This window comes from Lissotriton vulgaris, chromosome 10 (assembly GCF_964263255.1).
Source record: "Lissotriton vulgaris chromosome 10, aLisVul1.2, whole genome shotgun sequence".
NCBI lineage: Eukaryota > Metazoa > Chordata > Amphibia > Caudata > Salamandridae > Lissotriton > Lissotriton vulgaris.
In genome coordinates this window covers 790,711,293-790,733,373 of record NC_141698.1, presented here as the reverse complement: position 1 = coordinate 790,733,373, position 22,081 = coordinate 790,711,293, and the positions used below count along the sequence as shown (strand labels likewise).

The window sequence follows — 22,081 nt, the reverse complement described above, 5'->3', positions numbered from 1 at the left end:
CGGATGGTATCTAGAAACATTTCTGGTCATGACCAGAGCCCCAGACTGACTTGTCTGGCTTTCTTTTCACTTACAGGAGAAGGCACAATGCATGACATGGAAAGAAAACATATGATAGTGCTGTATGAATTAGAGGGCCCTCGGGTGACATATGCCCAGACGTGAAATTGGCAAATTTGTTGAAGGCACCAATTCCAACTTACTTACGCTTGACCAGGTTAGACTTATACACCTTCACAGACAGAGAGAGAGAGAGAGAGAGAGATAGAGAGAGACAGAGAGAGAGAGAGAGAGAGATAGAGAGAGACAGAGAGAGAGAGAGGGGAATTACAACGCTCAATATTTCCAAATGCATATAGATGTAGTTCCGGGAAATGTAAATCTAATTGAATTAGTGTCAGGTGCATTAAATGTCTGTGATATCAATGTTTACACAATTGTGTTCTCTTGTGTTGCTCTCTACTACATACAGTTTATCTGAAACTAGCAACCTGTTCCAATCCTACTTCTACTTAAATTTGTCTACGGTAGAAAATTGAAACAAAAGAGAGCAAATATTTGCTGCCAGTTGTTTAGCATTAGAAACAACTACCAACCAACATGGTTGTTTTTTTCTGGTCAGTCTTCTAAGATACTGTTTTCTACAGAGAACTTCCTACAGGAAGAACTGGAATGCAGATGGAGCTTGAAGAAGGTATCCTGACAAATGATCAGCCTAGAAAATAAAGAGAATGTTCTGAGTGGCAATAGGGACTGTTGTATTTGAAATACAGAAAGCACTGTTACTTTCTGTAATTGTTTTGTTGGATGGCCCGGAGGACAATGGGCATGACTTTGAATTCAGTGGATGTGTACCCTGTCACAAGTATGACACCTATCACTTCTGCATTATTACAAGTGCATTAGGACACAATATGGTAGACACCCCATCCGTCACATTTGAGACAGTGTACCCATCCGCCAAACTCTAAGTCAGGCCTGAAGTTTTTTCGGAAGGAGCTACTGCATGCTCCAAACAATCAAAACATGGAAAAAGACAAAGATTTCCAATCTGGCTTCTATCAGGTTGATGCACATAGATACCTGAGGGGAGCTTGATGGTCTTTCTTGCACAATTCTTCCAATCAGCAAAAGTATATCTTGGTAACATGTGTGCGAAAAGAGACCTATCCAAATTAGCAGAATTTTCCCACCCATTTTGACTAAGGAGGGATAAGCACCACAGCTACGGAGTACTGCGGTTTGGGGGTTCCTTGAAGTTTGGATTCTACAGCAGTGTCCCAGGGCTCAATACATAAAGCACATCTACCTGCTATCCCCAAGGACAGAATCAGGTAGCTTGAATAAGACCTTTTCTAGACAATTGAAAGTCATTTAGGCACTCCACCATCAAAATAATAAAAAGGCATGAAAGAGTAACCCATTCAAAAATCAATTTGCTAAACCTTTATCTTTTCTCTCCAAATAACCTGAACAAATCTGCACAATTTTCCTAAAACCCACCAAACCATGCTGTCTAATAGGTTCAACCAAAATATGGTGAACATTGCAACAGCAGTGTAACTTATGTAGTATATCAAATACGCCATTAAAAAAAGTTATTCATTGTAATCGAACTTGCTCCTTCTCATGACTTGCCTACAAATGTACATTTTTTTAGCAATAATGTATCTAGATTTGCTTAAGATGTAAATGAGAGAAGGTCAATTTCCAATTGGAAGATGGATAAACTATAAATCTATAGACACATACTGCGCACATGATCCTGAAAAGATAAGCACAGGCACGGCCCGTGCCGGGCGTTATACTGGGGCGATGACGTCAGGCAGGGGAGGGTCAGGGTGGGGGGATGTATAATACGAGATAAGGACCATTAGAGGCAAGTATCGAAAAAATTAGTTGCCCACACTGCATCACATTTGGCGATGCAGAGTGGGCAACGAAATTCGTTTTATTTATTTATTTCGTGACTTACCTCTAATGGTCCTTATCCCGTATTTTACATCCCCCCACCCTGACTCTCCCCTGCCTGACGTCACCGCCCCAGTATAACGCCCGACACGGGCCGTGCCTGGATAAACAGACTAAAATCTACATTAAGTCATCGCAGCATTTAAGTATTAAGGTGGCTGTGACACATTTTAAACTCTTCTTGAGACTCTCTTGCATCTGTTAAAACCTATGATATTATCACCTGCACAACAGCTCTGCAGTGTGTTGGAAGTAGTGCTCTTTCAACTGTTAGCGCACCACCTAGGGGTGCAGAGCGGTTTCCACCTGATTGGGGAGCCCAGACAATGTGGTGAGAGTGGTCTCTTGAAACCAATAACATTTTACAAATGTTTTGGCAATAATGTGGAAAAATTAAATATAATTGAAATGTTTGACATCATGTATGTTTATGTGAGAAAATAAAAGATAACGAACGTTAACATTTATCAGAAATTCTCGGACATTAAACTGCATACAATAGCTCCCCAAACTCCCTTAATAGTTTCGGCTCATTCACCTATGGCATGTTTTAATTTTATGTATTGGAGTAATTGTAACAAGAAATACTGCTTTAAAAACAAAGTTTGTAATTTTTTACGTCTCATTTTTATTATAAAAGCACTGTTAAATAGTAGTTTTTTATAAGTTTCATAGAGTTTAAACCCACAAGCACCACTTAACTATTCATCCTTGCTTGCAATGCATAATGCTTTAAATAATAACAGCGAGACAATAATATTTGATTTTGGGGTAGCGGCAAATAATTATTATAAACGAGGTGGAAAGGCGCACGCTTTTAGAAGACTGTACAGAAAGAAATTCAGCTAGGGCAGCTGTTCAAGCAGAAACATAAATGAACAATGAATGTTCCACTCTGCTGTGAATCCCTGCATATTTAAATTATTTTAATGCTTTTCCTTCGTCTATTATTACACACCCCTGATCATTTCTGACACTCAGCTGAATAAATGGGCTAATAAAGAAAACCAATAAGGCACTCATGCCTGCTAACATATTTTACAGACCTTGTCAGTACTTACACAACAGGATCAGCCTGGCTCTGCTGGGTGCCTAACATTGTTATGATCCACATGCTTACTACTGCAGAGCAACTAAGCATACTGAATTGGATATCAGTTTTCATACCAATTTCCTTTGGGGTATTTCTTGAGGTTAATATTTACAAATGCAAACACATACCAAATGAGTCACAGATGTGAACATTTCAATATAGATATATATATATATAGATATATATATACATATATATATATATATACAATGTGCACATGGTCATTAACTTTTATTGACCTCAAGTGTGGAACAGATAATGAATTTGCCCCGGCTTTTAATTATTGCAGTCTAGATTGCACTTTCAATGGCTTCCCAAGGGCTTTTGTGCTGCAGCTCTTTCTCACTCCCAAAAAAAGGAAACTGGACCCAAAAGATAGGCGAGAACGTTTCCTGTAATTCACAAAAGGTTCACGCTTATGAACTGATAAGACATTAACAATCTAAGCAAAACAGTCTCTTAGTTCAGACAAAGGAAAGGCCTTGTTTTACAACATCAGTGGAGATTGACGTCAGTATTATTACAGGTTAATGTGTTGATATGAAACATCATACGTGATGCAAACGTTTAATATTAATATAGTTAAACAATCAGATTATCTGCTACAGTGAAATCACGGAAGGTGAACATACAAAAACTACAGATAGGAACTATGTGCAGCCTGGAGTTAGATGGGAAGATTGTGAATTAACCAATGATCGGGTCTTCCAAGCATAGGCGCAAGAAGTAGGGGTGCTGGGTGTGCTGCAGCACCCCCAGAATAACCACGCGGGAATTCAGAAGGTAAATGAGCAATAAAGATGCCTTTAAATTTTGATTTGATCTTGCCAAAGTTGCTGTGTTTCAAAGACAGAGTCAACTGTCAGACTGTGTCTTCTGACAAATTTCAATACAAGACTGGAGGCTACCATTATGCATTGTTCATTGAATGCCACTCCAAGCAGCAGCAGCACTTGAAAGAACATTACATCATGAAACAAAAAGCAAAGTATAATAGAACATTGACAGCACACATATTGTCAATGCAAAGAACGATCCAACTCTTTTAAATGCTGCGCCTCGCTCATTATAACCTTTATATCACTACTAGGGTTACAGCTTCTGTGTTGTTATTTCTCTTCTAGTGCACCATAACTGTTTAGTACTATTTCATTTAATTGATTTCCAATTTATGGAAACATTTCTCTGTTTATTTTCAGTTTAATACCTCGTATTTGTCTCTGGGGCCATACGTTGCAGTTGCTGAGCCCGCTAAGCATCTTGTTCTGAGCCGGCTCGCCATTCGTGCCGGATCGTGGGCCTTCCAACACCCACTTGTGCTTGAAGGAAGTTGCTGAGCCTGTGCGCGCCCCCGCATAGTTTGCATTAACTCTTCACTCATTCTTTTCACTGCAGACTCACTAGACTAGTGCTTGCGGGTAGAGACAAGGTACTTCCCAAATGCCACACAGGCCTGCCTCTCCAAATATTGCCGCGTGCGCCGGGGAATTCAAGAAAGGCATTGGGCAACAATTATGGCGACCCAATGCAAGACTTCACCACCATATTGGTTTGGGCTGAGTCCCATTGTTTGCTTGTGTTTACGCTGCCGCCTAGAGATACTGTAGCACGTCATGCTGACAGTTGACAGTTACAGTATCTCTATGAATATCTGATCACTGGCAGCACCTGTTAGCGTATTTCTGCTTCTTATGCTATATAAGAATGATTGGCTTGCTGAATTCCCCTGATTACTCCTAAAGTAATTTTGATTATTTAATATTGATATGTACAGCTCTGTCCTCCTTACACCATGCCCGAGAAGGAGAGAGAGTCTCATGAGATCAATGAAGGGAAACTTAATGAGGATTCATAAAAAAATTAATTTGACATGAAATGCGTAACTGTGTATGCAAGACCATTGATCAAGTTATGAAGAAGAAAAGAAATAACAGGGGCTCCAATAACGAGAACTGGTCTGTTTTGGAAGGAGACTCTGATACTGGGGATAAAGGAGAGTGGAATCGCACCCCCCATGTAACGTGGATCAACACCTGGGGTGGGGTGCGGGCCCGGAGAGACACTATCTCGGCCTCCCGTGTCAGTCAGCTGCGTGAGCCGTTGCTTAAACTCGGATCCCGGCCTATGCTAACCCAAGGAGCGGCAGTGCTTGGGCCGGAGATGGAAGCAGTACTTTTGTGTCATCATTTGATCTATAACGGGGGCACTATTAAAGGAGCACTTAAAACTGTCGTATTACACTTTGCATTTTTGCTGCTAACAAATTCTCGAACTGTCGTATGACGCCTGACCTTCTTTGTGCCTCACGAACTACATGCTTGGCGTGCTACACACTGCATTATTTTTCCCTTGCAGAGTACATGATTGTATTGTGGCGCAATGCATTATTTATTCATCGTACAGTACTTGATTGTAGCATCATGCATTGCTTTGTTTCTTCCTTGCACAGGGCCTGCTATTAGTGATACGAATTGCATTATTCCTTCTATTGCAAAGCACATGACTGTGGCGCTACATATGGCATTGTTTCTCTATTGCACAGTACAGGAGTATATAGTTACGCATTGCAGTATTTTTTTGCTTTTGCAACATGTGTGATTCTAGCAATACGACTTGCCTAACCTTTTGGAAGTTTAGAAGTAAGCTTAAATGTTGGCGTAAAAGCGGTGGTTGGGAAAAGAACCTACCCATGCACCAGAAGGAATACTACCCACTATTATATGTTGGTTTTGTATTGGTTGGTCATATTGTATATCTTCTTATATAAAGATTATACTCGATTTATAAAACTTGTGTGGAGTCTATTTGTGGAGACATCATTGGGTTGCTGTGTGTGTGGTTGCACATACTGTACACTCATGCCTTTCGAGATAAGCCTGGCTGCTCATGCCAAGCTACTAAGGGGGTGAGCAGGGCTATCTCAGACGGTGCCCTTACTTAGCCTAACGTTGAAGCAAGGAGTCGGGGACGCATGCCTCCAGCATTTGGTGGTGGCGGGAGCGACAGGGACCTCCACTTCCAACAAGGAGCCTATTATGTCCATGTAGCTTGAAACAGGATGTCTGATGTAGCTCGGAAAAGGATGTCCGCTGACTGACCCTTGGAGAAAATCTGGAGTTTATGGATCTACACAGGTAGGATGGCCTCAGCAAAGCAGTTCACAGTAGCAGAAGTGTCCTTGAGCAGTAAGACAGGTATTCAGCAGCAGGGCAGTTTTGTTCAGCAGGGCAGACTTCACACTGCCGGGCAGTTGTCCTTCTGCAGACTCCACAGGTCCAGAAGTGATCTAAAGAGTTGGTCTGAGGTTCTCTTTTTATACCCAGTGCCCACTCTGAAGTGGGAGAAGCTCTGGGGGGTTTTCCCTAAAAAGGTATCTGAATTATCCTGCATCCTTGCCCTGACCCATGTCTGTCTGGGGCACAATAGTTAATAGTGTGAAGACCTTTGTATGTGAGTTGAACCAGTGCCTTTGAAGTGCAAGTGTGGTAGGTGACAGCGCCACACACCCATCCTGCCAACATCTAGACCCTCTACTGTGATTCTGTCTGGGAGGAAAACACAATCGCCAACTGACACCTACACTTAGTCATGTGACCCCGAAAAGGCTGCAAGCACCAAATATCGACAAGAAAATATAAACTTTCTAAATGTGGCATTTTCAGAAGCGTGACTTAAAATCTAACTTTACCATTAAAGAGGGTTTTAAATTACAATTTATCGGTGTGAGAAATTGTGTTATTGGTTGATTGGGGTGTGAACCGTGGTCAAGCATCAACCACAATCCTTATCAGGGTGACGTACAAGCCAAACCTAAATTAACCTATACTCAAACCTCTGATAGCTTGGCACAGAGCAGTCAGGCTTAACTTAGAGGCAATATATAAAGTATTTGTGTAATACTTCAACTGGTAATACAGTGAAAAACACCACATAAAAAGAATCCCACATCAAGTTACAAAAATAGGATTTGCTATAACGAATATATAAAAAATCAAATCAGAACCGGAGATATTCAAATTTGAATATTTGAGTAAGAATAGCACCAAAAAGCACAACGTGCCAACTGTGGATATCTGGTCGCGTCAGACCGAAACACAGTCATAAGATGCGGCCAACAGCAATGGAGCATGACCAGCTACAGGGACCCAGCTAGGCCAGCAGAACAAAGTACCTGGTTTGCAGAGTGCTGTGAAGATCTATGTCTAATATGTGTTGCGCAGCGGAAGAGATGCCTCTGTTCGGAAATGCAGCAAGGCTACGATGAGAGGGCCTGTGTCATCATCGAGAATTCCATCGATGGTCTTTGCGATGTAAAGTCAAGCAAGGATGCGGCGCACAGTCAGAGCGATGCGTAGATTCCGAGGACTTGAGAGGCTGAGATGCGGAGTCCATCGTCATCGTCCAGGATGACATCGATGAGGGGTGCGAGGGCCTGTGCGGAGGATGCGTCACACAGCGGCAGTTCCAAAGCCATTGATATGTAGTCCAATCCACATAGCATAGGGGATGAATCTGTTCTGCTCAAAGTTGCATCGCACAGCTGAGGAGATGTGTCAGTTCCGCAGGATACACAGAGACTGGCAAAATACCGTAAGCCCACTTCCAAGGGTCGAGGTCTGGGGTGGCACTACTTGGCATGATAGACTCACAGATAGCAGTGTCCAGGAGCAAGGTTAATGGAAGACTGTTTTGTCCCTGAGGCTTCAGATCAGGAGGCCATCCAATGAGCACCTGGAGTCACTCTTCGTTCTGGTATCAAGAGATGCAGGTCCAGTCCTTCTCATTGAGGAAACAGGGCAGCCAGCCAGCACAGCATGTCACCAGTTCCTTCAGAGCAGCAATCCAGCAGAGTGACACTATTTTCTGAAGCACAGCAGTCCTTCCTAGCAGGGTATCCACAGTTCCAGGAGTGTACTGAAGAGCTGGTGTCTGGGGTCCAGTATTCACACCCAGTTGTGCCTCTGAAGTGGAGAGAAGTTCTATAGGAATGCCACTGAATTGCACAGGAGTCCTACCTTCCCGGCCTTGCCTCCAGACTAACTACAGGGGATATACAACCATTTGTGTGAAGACAGAACTCAGGGTATTCAAGCGTAAGTGGGGTCGGGCCCAGCTCCTCCCTTTCTATCATCCTACAAGTGATGGTCCATCAAGTCATACCTAAGCTCTCCATTGTGTGTGGCTTTCTAGGAGAAATACATACAGCCAAATAGTCAGCTACATCCAGTCATGTGACCCAAAAACAAGCTGCAGGCACCAAAAAAATGACAACTTTATCAAATCAGTTAGTCATCGGTTAGAATTCCAAATTCCAAATACAGAGACACCAAACATGAACTAGTTACCTGTTCCCATTTGGAAATTACACATATAAAATGTAAAAAGGTAACTCCACAGTTAGCCAATGGGAGAGGTAGGCCTTGTAGAAGTGAAAAACAAATGTAAGAGATTTGACTACCAGGACATGTAAAATTTAAAAGCACATGTCCTACTTTTTAAATGCACTGAGCCCTGCCCTCTCTCTGGGCTATCTTGGGCTTACCCAAGGGGTATATTATATGTAATAAAAACAAAGGTTTAGGCTTGGCAAAGAGTTTACTTGGCCAGGTCAACATGGCAGTTTAAAACTACATACAGACAGGCTGCAATGGCAGACCTGAGACATGTAAAACTACTACTTGACTGGGTGGCACAACCAGTGCTGCAAGCCCACAAATGAGAAACACAAGGGGAGCCAGACCCGAAGGGACAGGTGGGGAGGCTGGGCCTTAATTTGAGTAAGCACAGCAAAAAGTAGCCCCGCCACCTACATTTAAATCCACATTTACGGAAAGTTGAATACGCTAGCTGCTGATATCAACTGGGTATTTTTATTTATACCAAAACATTTCACTCTCGCGAGTAAAAACCCGCACTAAAATGAGAAACACAAATGTTTTGGTATAAATAAAAATACCCAGTTGATATCGACAGCTAGCGTATTCAACTTTCCGTAAATGTGGATTTAAATGTAGGTGGCGGGGCAAGTTTAAACAAAGCATAAGTCTTCAGTGCCCGTACAAAGTACCAGGATATCATCAATGAACCTTTTCCATAGCTTGATGTTGGGATGGTAGGTCACTTACGCACGGTGTGTTCACGGTCACGCACAGTGTATTCACGGTCACTACAGTGTCACATGTTGTTACTTACCTGTTGTAATGCTCTCCTTTGTCTCCCACAATTCTAGGCAGGAACAGTGTCATACAGGTAGTACAACTAATGTGCTTTGTTTAAACTGATACTTATTATTAGATCATGTTTAGTAGATTGTAGTTCCCCAATAGGTCCTGAAGAATCGCAGTCAACGAACTAGATGCGAGAAACATGTCGACCACACCTTTTGCACCTTAAGCCCTGGATCACTCTGGGAAACCATAGTTCCCACGAGTACCGGCTATCCTTGATTTTACTTGTGGCAGAGGACCACCAGAATAAAATTGTTTCCGGTACCTTGAGCCACATTTTACCCTCACCCACACTATCTGCTCTTTCCTGGACCCTCACCCGCACTTCACCATAAGGCAGTTGGATAAAAGATCTCCGATAAAGAGCCCCTCTTTGAGGTGAGCCCGTTGGGCATTGCACCGCCTGCCCAACGAGGAGCATTGCCGATGATGAAGCATGACACTAGCAAGGGTGTGTGAGGCCATTATATCCAACAAATTGGATACCCAGGGGTGGTCCTCCAATTGAGCACTAGCCCCTCCCTAGTGACCAATCCCTCCCTTCCTTTCCTCTCCTTCCCTTCCTCTAGGAACAGCCCAGTAACCTTTTTGTTGTCTCCGTACTTGGGGCTACGACTGTGGCCGGACCTTCCATTCTCCTTTCTGTGAATGATAATATCAGCCCTACTTGATCGTAACTGATCCCATCCTTTCCCCTACTTGTTGTTACATTCTCTGCACGGCTAACCACCGTGGGGATTCACTCTTGGTGGGTAAGATTAGTTCATTCCCCCAAACACAGTGTCCTCAGCCAACTGGTGAGAGACTTACGGACCCTGTTTACTTTTATCAGGGCTCGCCTTTCCTTCTAGTTCTTCTTGTATCTACACCTTCATCTCACCTCTCTATCCCTTCTCCGCCACAAGATGGATGGTTAAGGATTGAGTTTCGGTGATGATGATGCAGCAGCTATCCATAGATTACCTTCCATCCTTGGCCTTGTAACAGAAACAGACACTGGGAGCAACTCAGAGGACTGGAAATCACTCTCCGATATGAAGAGAGAGTGGGTCAGGATTACTCTACATGGAGCACCATTGGCTGAGAACTTTAAGGCCAAAATAGCACCGAATGGCCTTATCGTGAAAAACTTCCAGAGGATATTCTGGGAGGATGGCCAATTCAAGATCGAATGGTCACTAATCTCCTGGAAATGTGCACACGACCTTCTAATCCTGCTGGTCAACACAGCTAAACGACTAGCGGATGAATTACTCACTAGGATTCAGATCGCGGAAAATGCACTAAAGAGCACCGGGCAGAATCCTGGTTTTAAAACCAAGTTGGCCGAATTGAGCAAAGAAATTTCTGAACACAAAGAATTTCTGATGAAACAAAAGGTAGCTAAGCTACAGAAAGATATAGATCGTTTCTCTAAAGAAAAGGTCTACCTATACTTGAAGGATGACTATGTCCCCCCAGGGACAGGCTACCTTTCAGACTCCAGTGCCAATTCCTCCAGGAGAGGATCAAACAGTGACAGCAACTCGAGCAGTGAGGATTGGCAACCACAACCCCGGAGGGGGAAGAGAGGAGGGAGACGTGGACAATCCTTTTACCCACAGCCTCCTATTCAGGGCCCACCTTTCTGGCAATACCCCCACTTTCCACATCCTATGCCGCCTTATACGCCCCAATACCCACCTCAATGTGCCCTCCTTGGCACTAACCAGCAGCCTTTTTTAGACAGAGGTTGGGGCAGAGGGCGCGGGCGCAAGCGAGGAAACAGACCAGACAAGAGGGTACAATGGGAGGACACTTAGGGTCAAGGGATGGACACCAGGAGCAAGACAGCACAAAAATAGGCTTGGTAGTGAATCTTTCTTCACGCCAGCTCACTGCTGATAAAGAAAAAGTGCTCCAAAAGGGACTTGGGTTCGTCCCCACACCCCAAATTGACCATTTCCAACAATGTTGCGAAATTCAGAAATTCTTTCGCAAGATCAGTTTGAGAGCTTTCTTTGATGGCAGACCACAAGAGACTCCCACTGACTCTGGTCTTCACAATCCTTCGACATTTACCACCCATAGTGGGTTGGTCCCCAACGAAATTCTAACGTATGAACAGGCTGTGCTCAAAGATATTGGATCTATGAGACCAAGCAAGAAACATCAGAACCTCTCGAACTCTGAAAGACAGATGCTAGATTCTTTAGCCAACGACCAGACCATCACTATCAAACAGGCAGACAAGGGCCGAGCTACAGTCCTTATGGATACTGTAGACTACGAAACTGAATGTCTAAGACAACTAGGGAATAGGCGCTACTACACCCCAATCCCTTCCAACCCTACTGAGAGCCTGACAACGACAATTACTGGACTGATCCACTCTGCTGAATGTCAGGAGTGGATCTCCAAAAAGGAGGCTGATTTCCTATCCAAGAGGGAACCCAAAGTGCCTTACTTTTACATCCTCCCGAAAATACACAAGGGGACTTCCCCCGTACCAAGACGCCCGATTGTATCAGGCATTGACTCTATCCTTGAGCCTCTTTCACAGTTTTGTGACCACTTTTTACAACCGCTGGTCAAACAAATACCCTCATTTGTTCAGGACACTACCGATGTCCTACGCCTTTTAGACAACCTAGAGGAGGATATCCAGGTCGACTTCCTCATCACCCTAGACGTAGAGGCCCTCTACACTAACATCCCCCAGAGGGCCACACTCGGGGTGATTGAGAGAATTCTCAGTGCGGAGGAATGGAGCTCTCCAACAGCACCTTTCTTCATCATGGAATGTGAGACCCTTGCCCTTACTGAAAACTATTTTGAGTTCAAAGGGCAACATTACCACCAGACCCAGGGCACCTCCATGGGTAGTACTTTTAGCCTATACATGGCAGACTTCGAAGAAAGACACATCAATGGACCTACGAACCCCTACCATCCCAACATCAAGCTATCGAAAAGGTTCATTGATGATATCCTGGTACTTTGGACGGGCACTGAAGACTTATACAAAGAGTTCTTCAGTTGGCTTAACACTTTGAATGAATACTTGCATTTTACCATTACGGCGTCTGCCTCCAAGATTGCCTTCTTGGACCTCACGGTCAGACTGGAAGGGGGAAAAATCGATACCACCATGTACCGCAAGCCAACAGACCGCAACAGTTTACTCCATTATACTAGCCACCACCCTAAGGCCCTGAGGTTAAACTTGCCCTTCGGACAATTCTTGCGAGTCAGGCTTAATTGCTCCAGCCTATCAGACTACAAAACCGAGTCTTCCTTGCTTTCCAGAAACCTGAGGGACAGAGGATACCCCTCCAGAGAGATAACCAGGGCACGTAAACGGGCACAAAAGAACCACAGGGGTGCCCTCCTTGAGTACAACACTAGGACGACACAGGAGACAGACCTCCTTACTTGCGTTACCACCTTTTCGCCAGCATCTACTGAACTAAAAAAGATAATCAAACGACACTGGCAAATTCTATATACAGGTGAACTCAACTTCACAACACCCAGGTTTGCCTTCAAAAGGTCCAGAAACATAAAGGATATCTTGGTACATACTAGGCCAAAAAAGACTGAGTCAGCAAAACAAACCACCCTGTGGCAACTACCACCTGTACGGGGCCATTACCAATGCGGTTCTTGCAGTGTGTGCCCTATCACCAGCACCTACAAAACCATCCTCCTGACGGACACCTTTCGCTGGGAATTACGGGGCCACACCAACTGAAACACCCCTAACTGCATCTACTTATTGAAATGCCCGTGCGGCCTTCAATATGTGGGCATGACCTCCCGCCCTGTGAAAGTCCGTATCTCTGAGCACAGGAGTAACTTCCGCTGTAAGAAGACCAACACCAAGATGTGCAGGCATTATCTAGAAATAAACCACTCAGCTGACTCACTATCCTGGCTAATTCTTGAGGTCTCCCCAGACAAATCCAAACCCAACCTCTTCATAAAGGAACAGAGATGGATACATCGTTTGTCTACTGCAGGGGTCTCCAACCAGTAGCTCGGGAGCTACTGGTAGCTCACCAGCACCCTCAAAGTAGCTCTCAGAGGTGAAGCCAAACTAAGCCAATCTCAGAGATTCTGTGTATATTAAAGAAGGCAGCACTGCTCATTTCACTACCCTTAAGAGTTACACACAGCCAAACCAATGACAGTGCATGTTGATAACACTCAAACACACACTGTGGGGGCCTATCATTCAATAAATCAGGGATTGAGACCCTCATCTTTGAGGGTCTCAAGGCGCTGGGGGAGAGTGTGGGGGGATTTGGGCAGCTCAGGTAATTCGAAAAGCCAGGTCTTGAGGCTCCTTCTGAATTCTTTAAGTGTGGGGCTTCATCTGATGCTGAGGGGGAGTTCGTTCCAGGTCTTGGCCATGATGTAGGAGAAGGGTGTGCCTCCTATTCTAGTTCTGTGGATGCAGGGGATTTTGGACACGGCCTGGTCAGCGGAGCGGAGGTTTCTTTTGTGGGTGTAGAAGGAGGTTCTTACGTTGAGGTATTGGGGTCCAGTGTTGCGGAGGGCTTTATAGGTGTGTGTGAGCAGCTTGAAGGTCACTCTTTTTTGAAGGTGAGCCAGTGGAGTGCTCGTATATGCTGGGTAATCTGGTCTTGTTTTGGGATGCTGAGGATGATTCTGGCTGCGGCGTTCTGAACAGTCTGAAGTTTGTGGAGTAGAGATTTGTTGATTCCGGCATAGAGGGCGTTCCCGCAGTCCAGCCTGCTGGTAATGAGTGCATGGGTGACGGTCTTCCTGGATTCAGGGGGGTGGGTCCATTTGAAGGTCTTGCTGAGTATGGGGAGGGTATTGAAACGTGTGGAAGCTGCAGCGTTGGCCTATGGGTACGCCTCACGAACCATCTTTATCCACTTTAAATCTGCCTAAGAAGGAGATTGGCTATGTTATCCGCCCTGCTCGATCAGTCGCACTGTGTGCGACAACAAAGAATAGTAGCAGCAGTAACAAGGGCTTACCCACCAAAGGGTGTGAATGCAAGACCTGGAGTGAAAATGTGTTAGTTGGGAGCATGTTCAACCAAAGAGTGAGGAGAAGGGGGTATGCATCCAGGGCAGAGAAAATTAAAAGCATCACATTCATTTTTGTGTGGGTGTGTGACATGTTTTTCCCAAATAAACAGTGTTGATTCCTTAAAGCTACACCTAGCATCAAGGACTGCCAAATATGTATGCTGGTCTCCATCATAAGAGTATTATCTCTGATGCAATTGCGCATATTCATGGTATAATTGTGCCATAGCCATAATATTTTCGTCCTTGACTATTTTGGGCATACAGGTCTAGTAATTGCATACTTGCTGCCATCACTGACATATTAAAAGCATGACTGGCCTGCTTTTAGCCATTCCTGACAGACTGACAACAGCTCCTCCCATAACAATGGCCATAACTGATATATGTTGGGCATCCAGCTGTGGCACAGTGGTAGCCCCGGTTTAACCACATGCGCGCTGCTGTTCTTATGCTGACTTTTTAAAAAACCCATTGTTCATGACGAGCTGGGCTCGTCATCAGTGTTTGAGGAGGCTACACCATGACGAGCCCAGCTCGTCATCAGCCTCGAAGGGGTTAATAGTGTGCATTATTGGCATAACAGAGGCATTCTTAGTGTTATGCTGGGGAAGCATGGTCTATGATTCTAATACCTGGGTATTTGAAGCATAATTTGTCCATGAGAGGCATTTTTACAAGGCAGTACTCAATGAAAACTAAAAGCTAATCTTTAGGGACTGTGTATTTTCTAACGATGAAAACTGATTTGATTTTTAAAGGAAAAAATTATGCTTTTTCAGAAATTATTTTTCTTCTGGTTTGATTGCTAAAAGTGGAAATGGATTTTGATAGAAAAATATGTGTATTTTCAAAAACGAATATGCTAATGACAACAAAATATTGTAATTCTAAAACACATTTAAAGTTGTTAGCTGAATGATAATTCAATTTGAGTTGGGCAGACTTACTGCTGTCGTAATACCCTTTGTGGCACACAGCATGTGATTATTTGAATTTTACTTGATTACAAGCATTTAATATTGATAAACTTTTTCCTAGCATTCTGCTGATAACTTCACCTGAAATTTTTGCATGGTTACTACTGATAATAGTGCTTTGGGTGGCCATAGTGTAATGTTAATACATATCATCAGCATTTTTTCAGTGATAAAATATGCTAGTAGCTCAGCAGGACTTTCCTTGAGCAAAATTAGCTCTCACTACAGAAAAGGTTGGAGACCCCTGGTCTACTGATAGCCGGGGCTTGAATGAGGACATTCCCTGGAGCACTCTGTGAACCAATCACCATAACCGTAGGCATTAGTTAATGAGTGACGCGTGCCAATTTCTGAGTTCACACTCTGGTTCATTACCTGCCAATTGGGTCAATTAGAACCCCATCATGTTCCACTGTAAAACCTCCTCTCTCTTAACACCACACATGTGCACCACCGTATGCAATTGCATTATGGTCCTCTACAGTGCATATAGAAGAAAGTCCCTAAGCCAATTTCCTCTGCACGCTTGCCACCAGCTACGATTACGGGTTACCTGGGAGTCGTGGTCGAGCGCCCGATACACACACCCATTGTGGCACACTTTTCAATGACCTTCATGCCTTGACATTACGGGCACTCAACTCTAACAGAGAACCACATATGAATATGGACGGGATTGCTTCATTCCCTAGTTTACACCTGCTTTAAGCCTTTGTGACTATAATCTATCCCCTGTCATTCCCTTGGTTATCCAATACAAGCTATGTGGCGGTATTTGATACTCTCTACCCATCCTCCTCCGTTATTACCGCTATTCTTTCGAGTCACTCGATAAGAACAAAAAAAAACACTTTTAGTGCCATATCGGGCATCGTTAAAAATGATTTGACAGACCCCACTGATTATAGTCGATCTTCACTTTGTGTTAAATTGGTAATCACGGACAAATTCGAAACATTGGTCTTTCCCAGTTAATATTCACCACTCCATCGTGGCCGCCACTCTGGCTATACTGATCACATGACCTAGGAAGATTGCAACTTCCTGTTTTCAAACTCACCCGGCATCCTACTTAATCCTAAGGCAGACGACCAGGTCCTCACCCCAAATTGACCATTTCCAACAATATTGCGAAATTCAGAAATTCTTTCGCGAGATCAGTTTGAGAGCTTGCTTTGATGGCAGACCACAAGAGACTCCTACTGACTCTGGTCTTCACAATCCTTCGACCTTTACCCCCCATAGTGGGTTGGTCCCCAACGAAATTCTAACGTATGAACAGGCTGTGCTCAAAGATATTGGATCTATGAGACCAAGCAAGAAACATCAGAACCTCTCGAACTCTGAAAGACAGATGCTAGATTCTTTAGCCAACGACCAGACTATCACTATCAAACAGGCAGACAAGGGCCGGGCTACAGTCCTTATGGATACTGTAGACTACGAAACTGAATGTCTAAGACAACTAGGGGATAGGCGCTACTACACCCCAATCCCTTCCAACCCTACTGAGCACCTGACAACGACAATTACTGGACTGATCCACTCTGCTGAATGTCAGGAGTGGATCTCCAAAAAGGAGGCTGATTTCCTATCCAAGAGGGAACCCAAAGTGCCTTACTTTTACATCCTCCCGAAAATACACAAGGGGACTACCCCCGTACCAGGACGCCCAATTGTATCAGGCATTGACTCTATCCTTGAGCCTCTTTCACAGTTTTGTGACCACTTTTTACAACCTCTGGTCAAACAAATACCCTCATTTGTTCAGGACACTACCGATGTCCTACGCCTCTTAGACAACCTAGAGGAGGGTATCCAGGTCGACTTCCTCATCACCCTAGACGTAGAGGCCCTCTACACTAACATCCCCCAGAGGGCCACACTCGGGGTGATTGAGAGAATTCTCAGTGCGGAGGAATGGAGCTCTCCAACACCACCTTTCTTCATCATGGAATGTGCGACCCTTGCCCTTACTGAAAACTATTTTGAGTTCAAAGGGCAACATTACCACCAGACTCAGGGCACCTCCATGGGTAGTACTTTTGCCCCTTCGGTGGCCGTGCGGCCTTCAATATGTGGGCATGACCTCCCGCCCTGTGAAAGTCCATATCTCTGAGCACAGGAGTAACTTCCGCTGTAAGAAGACCAACACCAAGATGTGCAGGCATTATCTAGAACTAAACCACTCAGCTGACTCACTATCCTGGCTAATTCTTGAGGCCTCCCCAGACAAATCCAAACCCAACCTCTTCATAAAGGAACAGAGATGGATACATCGTTTGTCTACTGATAGCCGGGGCTTGAATGAGGACATTCCCTGGAGCACTCTGTGAACCACTCACCATAACCGTAGGCATTAGTTAATGAGTGACGCGTGCCAATTTCTGAGTTCACACTCTGGTTCATTACCTGTCAATTGGGTCAATTAGAACCAAATCATGTTCCACTGTAACACCTTTCTCTTAACACCACATATGTGCACCACCGTATGCAATTGCATTATGGTCCTCTACAGTGCATATAGATGGAAGTCCCTGAGCCAATTTCCTCTGCACGCTTGCCACCAGCTACGATTACGGGTTACCTGGGAGTCGTGGTCGAGCGCCCGATACACACACCCATTGTGGCACACTTTTCAATGACCTTCATGCCTTGACATTACGGGCACTCAACTCTAACAGAGAACCACATACGAATATGGATGGGATTACTTCATTCCCTAGTTTACACCTGCTTTAAGCCTTTGTGACTATAATCTATCCCCTGTCATTCCCTTGGTTATCCAATACAAGCTATGTGGCGGTATTTGATACTGTCTACCCATCATCCTCCGTTATTGCCACTATTCTTTCGAGTCACTCGATAAGAACAAAAAAAACCCCACTTTTAGTGCCATATCGGGCATCGTTAAAAATTATGTGACAGACCCCACTGATTATAGTCGATCTTCACTTTGTGTTAAATTGGTAATCACAGACAAATTCGAAACATTGGTCTTTCCCAGTTAATATTCACCACTCCATCGTGGCCGCCACTCTGGCTATACTGATCACATGACCTAGCAAGATTGCAACTTCCTGTTTTCAAACTCACCCGGCATCCTACTTAATCCTAAGGCAGACGACCAGGTCCTCACTATCCGGACCCGGTGAGAAGGGTAGGCGCAGCAGGCTTTGGCACAGGCAGACAGAAGTAAGTGTCACACGCAGCAACATATGGGCTGATGAGGGTATTTCAACCGGCAATGAGCGGCTTCCTGTCACGCAGCTCTATCCTGATCCGGCTAGCGCGTAACTCAGGATTTTGGTTTACCGCGGCTCCCCTCCTCCCCCCCATGCAGCTTCCTTGACCCCACAGCTTTTGCAGGGGTGTTGAGCACGCTTCACTGAGACTTGGGCGGCTCCAGCCACAGCGCGCAACACAGGTCGCGGTCGTACCGCGGCGCGCGCCCAACACCCCAACCCCCCCCCCGCTCCCCCCATCTTTACGTACCTCCCTTCGACTAAGTGACTGGGGCGGTTTACCTCTAAACCGCCTACCGAGCGGAACGCATTTGTTTGCCACTTGCTGAATTTCTATTTAATCTATCTTGATTATTTCACCGGTACACACACGCCCACTTTCCCCGGAGCCTGTCAACATACGGGCCGTGAACAGCTGGCTGTGACCTTATACTTGTACACCACTTAACGCTGTTTACACTTGTGGTTTACATTAATCATTTCAATACGGCCCCTCATCTGAATTTGGGCTTCTCCTACCAGCAAAGCATATGTACCTAATAAGGAGTATTTTCCTGTATTCCTAGTTACTACCCACATTGGGGAGAGTACAGTAGCCACTTATACTGGACATGCACAACAACCTAAAACCCCCCCTGTGTAATGTATTACTGATCTGCATTGACTTCCTCAGCCGTTGACGGCTGAGGGAAGGCGTCTTCCTGGGTTCGTCACGACAAAAAACCTTTTACTAAGGAACAAGGGACATACTTACGTTTGAAGTACCCGGTGAACTTGTTGATACCGGAGCGGCGGGTATGACTAACTTGGCTGTCTCCTGGTAATACTCCCCACACATTATCATACTTACATTCCCCATGTTTTTTGCCACCCCAGGGTCTATATGTTTTTAATTGTGTCTCCTTACCTGTTCTCTCCTGGCAGTGCGTTACAGAACTAGTGTCAGCTTGGGCCTTTGCCTTCCACTAAGTCTATGGTAAAAGACAGAGGGATCAGGCTTGATATTAAGATAAATATGGACTTCCGGATTAAAAGACTGGTTGTGTAGTGTAGTTCCTATATTCCCAACAGGCTCTGCACATTGGAATAACATATCCTATAGATTAGACATAGGACTGAGGTCGACTATACTAGACCTAATTGTGTGTGCTAGCTAGCTCAGAGGTCACTAGAAACTTTCTCAAATTCACAAGAAGGGATTTGTCTCTGACAACCGCATAAACATGACAACTTTGTTTTCCCAAGATAAAACGTATCTTCAGAGGCGTGGAAACAATAGATAGATATTTCAGTCAGGCAATTGTGCATGCTTCGTTTCACTAGAGGTGCAGAGAAGGTAGAAAGATGGGCGTTTTCAATAAAAGGATTTATTGAACAGTCTTCCTTCTCAAGCATGAGAAATGAACTGCTACAATCGTAACACTGTTTGTAAAATATAATGCATACAGTATAAATAGTAGAATAAAATAATACTGTAAGAGCATTGTATGGTTCCTAAACCATATATAAATACATACATAAATAACAGAGGCTAAAAGTACTCAACTGGTGCTTCTAAAATACGCCTACCCCGGTGTAACTAACCTAAGCTTAGAATGAGGGAAGAAATAAGTGAGGTGTAGCATAAATGTAGTATTCTTTTGCCAAGAATCTGCTCAAGATTTCTCTAAGGGTCTAATCAGCTCCGTACCTTAGTTTAGAATGGAGAAGGTCAGGCTCAGGACTCGATTTCCCAACAACCCACAAGGGTAGCTTGGAAATACTGGACCTGGATTTCTCGGCAGGAGAAAAGACAGCGTCTCTCAGTGCGTCTGCTGGAGGGTCGGCTTCTTTCGGCACTTGCTGTAGCAGGGCGCGTCGGGCAAGTAGATAGTCGAACTGCTCCAAACTACTGTGTGTTTGCTTGGGCGAGTGTGGGCATATTTATACCTTGAAAGTGCCGACTTTGACGTACAGTTGGACATAATAACGTCATCAAAGAGTCTCAGTTCTTTGAAAACTCCATGAGTTCTTGGACAAATCAATATTCAAGCAAGGGGAAGTCCCCGGCTGCTGAAGCTGAGTTTTCCAAGAAATCGTTGTGGATTTTCGGAACTAGTGGAAGTAGCCCTGCCGTATTTGGACTGCATGAGCTATGCCTAAATATTATTATGATTTCTATGCCTATATAAGGATATGGTGATTTATACCTATAGAAGGGCATGAATCTGTAAACTTACAATAGGGTCCTAAAATGATACATAACAGTTGGGTGCTGCTTTCGCCTACTGCAAAGCCTAAAATAAAACATCCTGTGTGATTTACCATACCATATGCAGAAGATCATAGTCCAGGCAACAGTCTGCTCACAGATGGCCTATGCCAATGTACTCTATCTGGGGATTAAACAGTCCTCCCTCAAGTGACTGTAGATGATCCAAAATGCAGTTGTGTGACTGCTACTGCATATACCCAAGTCTCAACAGCTGTCTTCTCATCTGCTCTTACTTCAACGGCTTCCTGTTGAGAAGCCTGAAATTTAGGACATTGAGTATTACCTATAGGGCTTTCTTTGACACAGGTCCTTGATTCAACAGGGGCTTCGGTCAGCGAAGTACAACTTTGCAATTTAGTGCAAGTTCCGGAGAGGTAGTGCAGGAAATTCGGTTGTTTAGTTACCTGACCTCTAAACTTTTGAATTCTTCTCCGGCTCAGCTTCGTTCCAGCCCCAGCAAAGATCCCTTTAGGAAAATCTTAAACCCTGGCTCTCCTAGGACAGCGTCGGTGTGCTGTGTGATACTGCAGTATCCTCAAGAAGCCCTGATTGAGTAACTATATGCTTTAGAAAAATGAAACATACACATATTACATGTATGGCTGTAATCACAAAGGGCAGGCTTCTAAAACGCTGAATCAACCTGCCTTCCCATCACTCCTGTGGCCTTCGATTCTTCCCATAAATAAACTGATGGAAGAGGCCAGCCTCCAACATGACACTGTTGACTCCAACCTTTAATGCTCTGATGCGAGCCCCAAAACCCTAGAAAATATTATAATTGAAAATGTATATTATCCACTATGTTCCCTCCCCTAAGGGATTAGGACCTTCTGCCCCCCCCTCCCCCCCACCCCGCTAAACCACTATAGGCCTTTTACTGCACAGACAGCTTACATGATGTCAGAATGTATCTTGTATAGTTACTGAACAAAACATATTGTGCCCACCATTGCGATATAGCCTCTGCCATAACCGTACCTCCCGCTTTGACCGTATCCCATCACCCTCCCCGTACCTTAAGCAGTACTTTGATACCCACACATCAAGGCTGGGGTCAGTCTGAAGTGACTGATATTTACTGTTCTACTTTATCTCCATAGGTGTTATCCAAGCATACTCTGTCCTGTTGTTAGGAGACCCTTTGGTTCAAATGTTACTGCGATATAATACTCAGGAGGCTTCACTCGCACCATTTAAAGTTACAAATAAATAGTAGCCAAAATGATATTTTATATCTGCATTTTTGGTGTTCAGTACCCTGGA

General features: G+C 44.4%; 1 protein-coding gene across 1 annotated transcript in view; it reads right to left on the bottom strand.

Moving 5' to 3' along the window:
• The window catches only part of RAPGEF5 (Rap guanine nucleotide exchange factor 5), a 997,318-nt gene that overhangs the window by 459,666 nt on the left and 515,571 nt on the right, over nt 1–22,081 (bottom strand). The window lies entirely within an intron of this gene.